This window comes from Mauremys reevesii, linkage group 2 (assembly GCF_016161935.1).
Source record: "Mauremys reevesii isolate NIE-2019 linkage group 2, ASM1616193v1, whole genome shotgun sequence".
NCBI classification, from domain to species: Eukaryota; Metazoa; Chordata; order Testudines; family Geoemydidae; genus Mauremys; species Mauremys reevesii.
In genome coordinates this window covers 272,240,377-272,250,432 of record NC_052624.1, presented here as the reverse complement: position 1 = coordinate 272,250,432, position 10,056 = coordinate 272,240,377, and positions in this window count along the sequence as shown.

The window sequence follows — 10,056 nt, the reverse complement described above, 5'->3', positions numbered from 1 at the left end:
GTTATGACCAATCTCATTACTGTTATGGGGGATGTTGCATGCCGTGGGGAAGGTTTAGCTTCAGTTGAGGGGAGAAGGACCTCAATTTCCCTGTCCCCATTCCTCTCTTTCTTTCCCCTCCCCAGTCATGTGTGATCCAAAATGGATTCCAAGGAGTGTGGGGGGGGGACAGTTAAACATGCCTCTGGTGTTTCACTGAGGCATTAGCTGTATGCATAAAACACAGGCATTGTTATATTATTAGATATAGGTCCAGAGGATGTGCAAAGGCACAGCTGTTGTAAGCTCTGCTTCTTAGGTCAGCATCCTGTTTGTGGTCAGCTGAATTGTAGTCGCCTCCCGTGTAACTATGCACACTAGTACAACATGAATGTCAAATACAAGCAAATCAGAACAGTAGCATTTTACACCCACTATGCACAGGTCTGAATGGCTACCCAGGGTGTAAAACAGGGGAGCATAAGGCCTACACTAGAAAGTTTTACCAGCATAGTTGAGTCAGTTAGGGGTGTGAAAAACCCACACCCCTAACTGACATTGCTGTACTGGCAAAAGCCCTAATGTTGATGCAGTTATAGTGCAAAAAAGGTCTTTTGCCAGCCTAGCTGATTCCATTCGGGGAACTGTTTAAGCTATACCGGCCCAATAACTTTCTCACAGATATAAGTTGCATCTCCACTATCAGGGTTTGGCGGTATAGCTCCACCAGTATATCTAGAGCCGCAAACCCTTTGAAGTATAGAAAAGGCCTAAGGCCCACGTGGGATAAGCAATCAGTACTGGGATGGTGTAAGAGGTTTTAAGAGGTCGTGGGATTTTAATGCAATGTAAGCACCTTTCTTCCTTTTCATGGTCCAAAGCACAACCCAGGAATTTCATGTTCAGGCTAAAAGTGATCTTCTGTGTGAGTCCTTACCAGGAAGTCCAGCATCTTGGAACAGAAGAAGAAATCAACAGAAACTCTTTTCCACAAGTCAGCCACACACCTTCATTATCTGAGCACACTGGTTGCTGCTGTGACTTTTCTCTGCCAACTGTCTTTTATGGATGGATTCTGGGATTTCTAATGTAGCTTTGCCACCCTCAGATGCTGCAGAACTAGGAAACAATACAAATATATCACTTATGTCTCTCTCTTTCACACACACACTGAACTAATGCTCTAGCTCAGACATAACCTCTGCAAAACACAGTTATGTAGAGTCAAACAACCCTGACCTGCACTCGCTTAACTCCAGCTAGGTGTGTCTAGTCATTATAGTGTCTAAGTTAATTAGGGTCATTTACACTTCTTAGTCTCCACAAAACGGAGGTACATAATTGAGTGTTCTGGGTTCATTACTGGAACCTGGTTTTCAGAAGCTGTGATACACAAGAGCAACTCCAACCGTAAGACAGTAGGAGCTTTCACGGGCTGTTGGGTAACTGCAGAGCAGATGGAGCAAGGGTGTGACCACACTACAGAACTAGGGCATGTCTACACTTCAAGCTGGAGCGTGATTGCCAGCTCGAGGAGACATACCCACACTAGCTCTGATCGAGCGAGCGCACTAAAAATAGAGGGCAGCCACGGCAGCATGAGCTATGGGGTGTGCTAGCTGCCCCAAATATTATTCAACTGTCAGGAACGAGGACCAGCAGCTGCACATGCCCAGTCATCAGGCAGCCAATGAGTGCAGCTGGGCCACAGCAGAACCACCTTATTGGCTAAGGCAGTCAGGTGGCTTGCTCTTAGCCAAGCAGCTGCAGAAGGTCAGTGGCTGCCCAGTGCACACACCAATGGATTCTCCTCCAAGCCATGCTCCAGACTGCCGCCTGCCCTGCACCCAGTCTCGCTCCTGCCTTCCCTGACTCCAAGTCGTCTGGGTCTTACCCTTGGCTCTGATTTCCGGTTCCCACTCTGTAACAACCCTTGGCTCCGGCATTCAGACTTTGGTCCTGACTCTGCTTCGGCCCCCGCCATAGCTTTGGAGGGAGGAGAGCCAGTGCTCTTAGGCACACCTGCTTTGTACATCGCTCTCTCCAGGGGTATGTCTACACTTTGAGCTGGGGATGTGGTGTGACCCAGAGGTCTCAAACCCAGGCCCATAAGGTTCACCAGGAGCAGCCATGCTCCAACCCTCCAGCTGGCAGCCTGCTGGCAATAGCTGACCTGAGATCCACAAAGCCAAGCCCCATTGTGAATCTCCACCCCTGAGCTCCAGTTGGCAGAGTCCCAGAGTGGCTGATTGACCCGGCCCTACTTAAGCCCGTGGTAGGAACAGGAAGCTGTTGAACCATTGGGCTCCACCCTGCTGTGTGCCTTGTGCTTCCCGCTACCTGCTCCTGCTTCCCTGGCTTGATCTCCTGGCATTCTGACCGAGCTTGACTCCTGGCATCTGACTTGTGGTTCCCGATCTCTAGTTTGTCTCCTGCCTCTGCCCCTCTGGAGTTCTGACCTGACCTGACTGTTCCCAGCTTGTGGTTGTGATCTTCATTTTGTCTCGTGTTTCTGACCAGAGCCCTGCAGTGGCCTGGGATCTGAGCTGCCCTGGAAAGGGGCTGAATGAGCCAGAGGGTCCCCCATCCCCCTCCCCCTGGCATGCTCAGCCCCTACCCTGGGCAGCTGAGCCCAGGCAGGGAGCAGGCTGTCACTGCCTCCCAGCCAGGCTCTCTCAGACAGAAGTGGCTCCATCCCACTCCCCACCCAGCTGCCAGGGAGAGCAGCCGCATGTGCTGGGGGAAGGCCCAGGGAGAGAAGGACAGAGCACCCCCCACTCCAGGTAACATGGGGCCAGGAGAGTGTGGTGGCCCCAGGCTAGGCGTGGGGGGAGGTCACTGGGCAGTGGAGACACATGCGGTGGTCACATGTCCTCCTTTTTAGATTGTGGCCCCCCAGAATGGGAACGCACGAGTCATTTATGCCACATGCATATTGTAGCCCCACTGGCAGAAACAAACAATGTTATAACAAGAAGATTCAGTCGCTGGGGTGCCATGGCTGCCCGACTGCACTCAAACCTATGCCAAAGAAAGGAGGGACGTGAGGGAGAAGGGGAGCGATGGCACAGAAGGACAGAGGAAAAAGGGAGAAGGGGGCCCCCACAAACCCCTCCTGCCAGCCCAGTGGCTGGTGGCAGTGGATGCACCAAGGGCAAAGTAGAGTTCTGAAGCGTTCTTACCTCCCCACCCCCCTTATTCCCAGCCAGCAGCACCAGCTCTGTATGATACCTACCAACAGGGTGAATGGCTGAGAAACTCCCCTGCTGGCAGGAGACCTGTGGCTAGTTTTTCCTTGGTAGGGGACGGATTGCCTGTAATTTTTTCATTATGACTCTTCTCTTGCATCCTCATAAGCAGCATTATGGGGTGAGGGATGAGGGTAATGTTCTGTTTTTTTAAAATAAAGGTAAGGTGCCTGGCTGCATATATGCGTTGTCTGCCTTACTGACTGAGTCTGTGTGACATTTAACCTGGCTTCTCGAGGGGGGAGAAAAGCATCAGAATCCCCAGGAATGCATTCATTGTTCTCGGCTTCATAACTCACCAGATGCTATTGTTTTATTAAAAATAAAACATCTGGGCTGCTTGCTGGCCAGGCTGGAGTGTCGGCTTCATGTGATTGGAAACAGCTGAACTGTTAGCTAGGAAACCGGGCTGGAGGAAGGTGGCTGAGAAGGGAGTTGCTGATAGGACATTAACTACAGAGTCATGGCAGGAAGAAAAGCTATACAGATTAATGATTACAGAATCTGCTCAGTTTCCAGCAGCAATATAAATAGAAGTTACCCTGTTAATGCAATGACCCTGGATTAAGGTGCTATAAATAGCATGTAAGGGTTACATGCTATTTAAGAATCACAGGGGTAGCCGTGTTAGTCTGGATCTGTAAAAGCAGCAAAGAGTCCTGTGGCACCTTATAGACTAACAGACATATTGGAGCATGAGCTTTCGTGGGTGAATACCCACTTATTCACCCACGAAAGCTCATGCTCCAATACGTCTGTTAGTCTATAAGGTGCCACAGGACTCTTTGCTGCTTATGCTATTTAAGAGTGTACACATTAGTCAAATACCACGTGAGGCCCTTTTCCTGCAAAGACTTACATGCATGTTTATCTTAATGCTCTGTGAGAAGTCCAGTAGCTACACACAGTGCATAAAGTACAGCACGACAGTAGTCATGGTTTAAAATCCATGTTTAAATCTTTGCAAGATTGGTGCCTTGGAGGAGATTATTATTTGGGGGCAACAGGAGATGGGGAGGGGCAGATGTTTAAAATAAAAGAGCAACAGAAATGATTTCAGTCCTCAAATAAATATCTTGCGGTGAGAGGCTGAAGGAGTTCAAGAAGTGATGTGATTACAGTGTGTAAGTACCTTCATGGGGTGGGAATACCAGGTTCTCTTTAATCTAGCAGAGAAAGGAATAACAGGAATCAATGGCTGGAAGCTGGAGCCAGACAAATTCAAACTGGAAATAAGGTATGATTTTTTTTTTAAAAGGGAGGGTGATTAATTACAGGAATAGACTACCAAGGGAAATGGTGGATTCTCCATATCTTGATGTCTTCAGTGGCTGTATGCAGTGTTGTTGTAGCCATGTTGGTCCCAGGATATTAGACAGATAAGGTGGGCGAGGTAATATCTTTTACTGGACCAATTTCTGTTGGTGAGAGAGACAAGCTTTTGAGCTACACAGAGCTCTTGTCTCTCTCACCAACAGAAGTTGGTCCAGTAAAAGATATTATCTCACCCATCTTGATGTCTTCAAGTCAAGACTGGATGCTTTTCTGGAAGATGTGCTTTAGTCAATCACCAAATACTGGGCCTGGTACAGTAGTAACTGGGTGACATTCTATGGTGTGTGTTATATTGGGGGTCAGAACTGATGATGTATCTAGACCTTCTGGCCTTAAAACGTATGAAAATATTTCAGTCTCCTTTTACTTACTGTCGTTATAATGTATTGTGGTAACACCTAGAAACCCCAATCAGGGGTCAGAGCCCCATTGTGCTAGGCACTGTACGAACTTAGAAAGAAGTGATAGCCCTGCCTTACATTTATTTTGAAAGTTTGCATGCTAAAAAGTATATCTTCACATATTAGGAGACCATTTTTGTGTGTCTGTACAAGTTTTATTGGGGAGAAAATACAAATATATGTTTAGTTTAAAAATTAATTGACCATTTCGGCCGGAGGTCAGTGGGTTTTTCCTCTGCAGAGGGAAATTTTGTAACATTTGTACAAAATAAACAGCATTAATAATAGCAATCACCAGGTAATATATGTCTCAATAGAGTAGGAGCCTACCATATAGTTCTGACTAGGCTCGATCAGGGCCTCGGATTTTTTTTTTTTAAATATTAAAAATAAGAGGCGGGGGAATATGCATTCAAAATGTCCCACACTAGAGAAACTGGAGCCAGCTCCTCAGCTGCTGTACATCGGCATAGTTCTACTGAAGTTAAGGAGCTAGGTCCGTTACTCCAGCTGAGGATCTGGCATTTGATAGCTAAAGTTACTGATAGATCGAGCTTTCAGGCAATGGGCTCCCTCGTTAGGGATGGGGTCAGGGAGAGCTAAAAATTATTTCAGTTTTTCCCTAGAATAAAATGCCCTTGTGTTCCATCTCATCCTTTGTCATGAATCTGGAACGCTGGCTAAGGCAGCTCTTGTTTATTCCACATCTTGTTCAGCGCCCATTTTTGAGCCTGTCACAGTTCAAGGCAACTGCCTCTGTATTCCCCCCTCCGCAGTCCCTCAAGGGCACCTGCCCCTGGCCCCTCAGCCATCACCTGTACAGACCTGTGTCAGTCTCCTTCGTGACTGGGGTTTTTCCAGGCTATCCTGTTCCTTGCCTACAGTGTGATATTCCCAGGAAACCAGACTGCCTCAACGTGCTGAAGTCTGCGCTTCAGAGGCTCTGGCCACTGCATTGCCTGCACTTACATGTTACCACACAGCACTTTCTAAGCAAGCACACTTATTCTTAAGGTGAAAGCATCACGGAGAAACCCTATTCAAAACAATAAAAGAACCCTCATGCATGCTAACCCCAACTCCCACTTTGGACTCTGGTAGGTGTAAATCCTTCAAAACCGACAACTAGATTTTCCCGATGGTTACACATTCAGAAGTGTCTTGGATTCAGAACCAGAACCCTAGCTGGGCAGTTCAGCTGTTTCTTTATACAGCTGGGGCCTTTGATCTTGACTCTGGGAACAGGTAATTAGCAGACAGTGGCCCACTCCTCAGAGTGTACCTTCAAAAGTCTAGGTTTTTCCATAACTAGAGATGGGGAGTTTGCATTCACCTTCCCCAGGTATTCTTCAGAAAATCTACTTAAAACTTATTGTCCCAAAAAAAGTCTGGCACATTTTTAATATAGTCCTTTGGTCTCACCTCACAGCTCCCTGTTGGAGTTAGAGAGGTTGTATACAATCCTGGCCCACAATCCATAAACTTTTCACTTAATACAATGGACCCCAAAGAGACTTAAACTTAATTCATTAAGACCTCCCAAAGATATAGCAGGAAACTGCCATATCTGTCAAAGAGTCTTCTCCTAATCAAAACAAGAGGGTGGGAATGGGACATGGTGGGGAAGAATCTTTCCTTCAATTACAGAAACAAACAATAAAGGAAGACACAAGCAATAAAGCAATAAAGCAATTGCAATAAAACAAGCAATAAAGAAAGCTCACATTCGGTTGCGGAAACATGACTCTCCCATGCCAGCTAACTTTTTTTAAAGGAAGTTCTCTCTCTCCCCCCACCCCAAAAAAAAGTAGCTTGAAGAGAAACTGCATTTTTGGAATGATTAATCAGCAGAAAACTTTCCTGTATTATTGTGTAATATGTGATTGATGGTGTAAACCTTTTCATAATAATAATAATTCCTAGATCTTATATAGAGCTTTTCATCATAAATATTCCCTTATTTACTGAAGATGACCTCAGCAGCAATCTTTTACTATGTTAATAACATCACACTTCCACTGAAATGTAGCAAGCATAAAGGACTGTACTGTGAAAGTTCATCTTGCTCCACATGCCTGATAAGTAAGACTCCAATCAGCGGCGGCTCCAGGCACCAGCACTCCAAGCGCGTGCCTGGGGCGGCAAGCTGCGGGGGGTGGCCTGCTGATTGCTGTGAGGGGGGCAGTCAGGCTGCCTTCGGCGGCTTGCCTGCGGGAGTTCCGCTGGTCCCGCGGATTCGGTGGCAATTTGGCGGCGGGTATGCCGAAGCTGTGGGACCAGCGGACCTCCCGCAGGCATGCCGCCGAATCCGCGTCACAAGTGGAACTCCCGCAGGTGCGCCGCCAAATCCATGGGACCGGGGACCTCCCACCGGCGCACCGCCGAAGGCAGCCTGCCTCCTGTGCTTGGGGCGGCAAAAAAGCTAGAGCCGCCCCTGACTCCAATTCTGTCACCCTTAGTCATGTCAGCAAAGACTGCAGAATCAAGCCCATAGATTTCACTGCAGCACTTAATGTCTTTATTCCTTAATTATTGCCAGATAATTTACACAGTGGTCCAAATTCGAAACAGCCCTCCAAATGTGAGACAACCAATTCTGCATGTGCACCCGTCACTATATGGAAACCTGCCTGTAAATTGGTTATTTAAGCAAGCAGTTGCATGGAAATGCCCACCTGCAAATTCCAGCCTGGGTTTTCACACAGTTAGTTGCACATGGAAAATTTGCTGGTGCAATTTTAGCAACAGATTTGTTCATTTGGCCCTGTGTACCTAGAACAAGGGAATCTGTACTTGTCTATATACAGCTGTCATCACCAGTACCTGAGTGCCTTCTAGTCATTCATTAAGCGATGTCATGTGTTGCTTGTTCTTTCTTTCATGCTCTCCCCCTGGGGAGAATGGTGTGTATAGAGCAGTGTTTTGTTTTGGTAGGGTGGGGTGTTTTAATAGGTACAGCCTTTTGTAAAATGCACTGTGTCCTTTGAGGTCTTGGGGGAGGAAACCATTTATCTCTAAAACTGCTCTACAGCGCAGTTTGTGTACTCATTTGACAGCAGGAAAAATGAAATGTTTCGCTGGGTCTGATCAGACGAGCACACAAGCCTGATTTTGAAAGGGTTGTTCTGTGTTACTGTATTTGTTCTGTTTGATCCACCGAAAATGCATGCTTGTCAAAATGTTGCTTTAATAGGTTTTGCTTATCAGACTTCATGGGGGTTGGAGCCATGTGTCTCACAAGCAAACCCGATGGATACTTGAGCTAACCAACAATATTTATTTTCTGCTGCTGACTCTGATCTTGCCTTCGGTTTATTTCCATCTACGCTGGAGGACAGTTGCAAATGAGATGAAATTCAACAATACCGGTAACGTCACATGCACAGTTTTTAAGCTTCACCCTGTGAAAAGCTGAGAATTCTCAGCTGAAATGGATGGGAGCTGGTGCTCACGGGATATTACAGCATCGAGATGCATGAAAGTGCATCAGGCTAATTTTTCTGTTTTGACTTCTGTAGGTGATGGTGGCTGGGCTAAAAAGAGTTATTTGTGGTTGAGAGACTACTCCTGTTACATGCATATAAAACACTCAATAAGCTGCACTATGGCTAGTCCTCTTTACTATCTACTTACTTATCTTTATCATCTGTTTATGTTGGGGGTGTTTGCGCTGTGCTTTTTTATTATTATTATCATTCACTTATCGATTGCTGGTGAACGTTTTTACATGGTTTTAACTTCCTGTATGTTGACAGTAGTCCCGTGTCTTTATCTAGTTTAATATCCCCATAGGGTTTTAGTCTTCTCTAACTTTTATTATTCCTCTTAGATTTTATTTTGCCCTTGTAGTGAAAACTTGGTTTATCTAAGAGTGTAACAGCAAAGCAGACTTTTATAGTAGGGATTGTTTTTATGTGGCTGTGCTCAGGAGCTGATTGGAGAGCTGTGGCTGCCTCTGAAAATCATGGTTAATATGTGTAAGTTTGAATATTGAAAGGCTTTTCTGAGTTTGCACCCCTGGATTTTTACGGAGCGCAGGTTGTGCTATATTTTACTCTTCACCCAGGTCTTACCCAAGTTGCTGCCGTATTAATAAGCCCTCACAGGTTGAAATGGGCATCCATTTTGCAGTTTGGCCTAAACTCAAGTCCTTCAAAGCTGCATATGGTGCAGTCCTGTATATAGGAATTCTGAAGCAAATGCTCGGGATGCTGGTCAGATGTGAATACTCGCAGAGCTCCTCCAGTTCCCAGCCCTTTGAACTCTAGGGGCAATTTGGAATGTTTGCATGTTTGCTGAGATTTTTTTTAACAAGTCAGGGACACAATTCTGAGAAGTGTGGAGGCTCAGGACCTGATCCAAAGTCCACTGAAGTCACTCCAGTAATGTAGGTAATGTACCCATGGACACAAGGGGGATCTTTAGGATTCAGTACTCCCCTGTGTTGGCACCTTTCTATTGCCTTCAATGACTTTGGCTCACACCTTTGACTGGGATAAGCCATCTTCAATTCTGTGGCTTGATCTTAAGAAGTGCTGAGTATCCTTGTTTCTCTAGGAGACAATGAGAGCTGACTTTGCAGTGTCTCATGCTAAGGAATAACGGCAATGGGGCTCCAGGCTTGTCGGGGTCTAGCTGCATGGAGTTCAGTGCAGGATTGGGGTCATGACTGGACCTTTGTTTCAGAGTAAATAAGCATTCCCACAAACTCCACAATCCCAAATGCTACAGTAACTATTCAATGACATTTCATTGCCTACAAAAACTTGCCCTCTGAAAGCAGTGGATCAGCAAAGAAATGGGAAGTGAGTGGACCATTGTCAGCTGCAATGGTCTGTTTATTGGCTTTCTCGTGAACCTCCTTTTCCCCAGCGGGCAGCTCAGCACAGGCATCATATTTAGCGAGTCCACATCCTCTAAAGCAAACCAGCCACCTCTAACACACACTTTACACAGGCGAGGCCAGGACGCTTGTACACTCCAAATGCTGGAGTTCTATTTTAACTCCTCATCCTTGGCTCATTGAAAATGTACTTGTTTAAAGGATGGAGGGTTATCAACTGGGGTGAAAGCAAATTGAGAGAGAGTGAAGG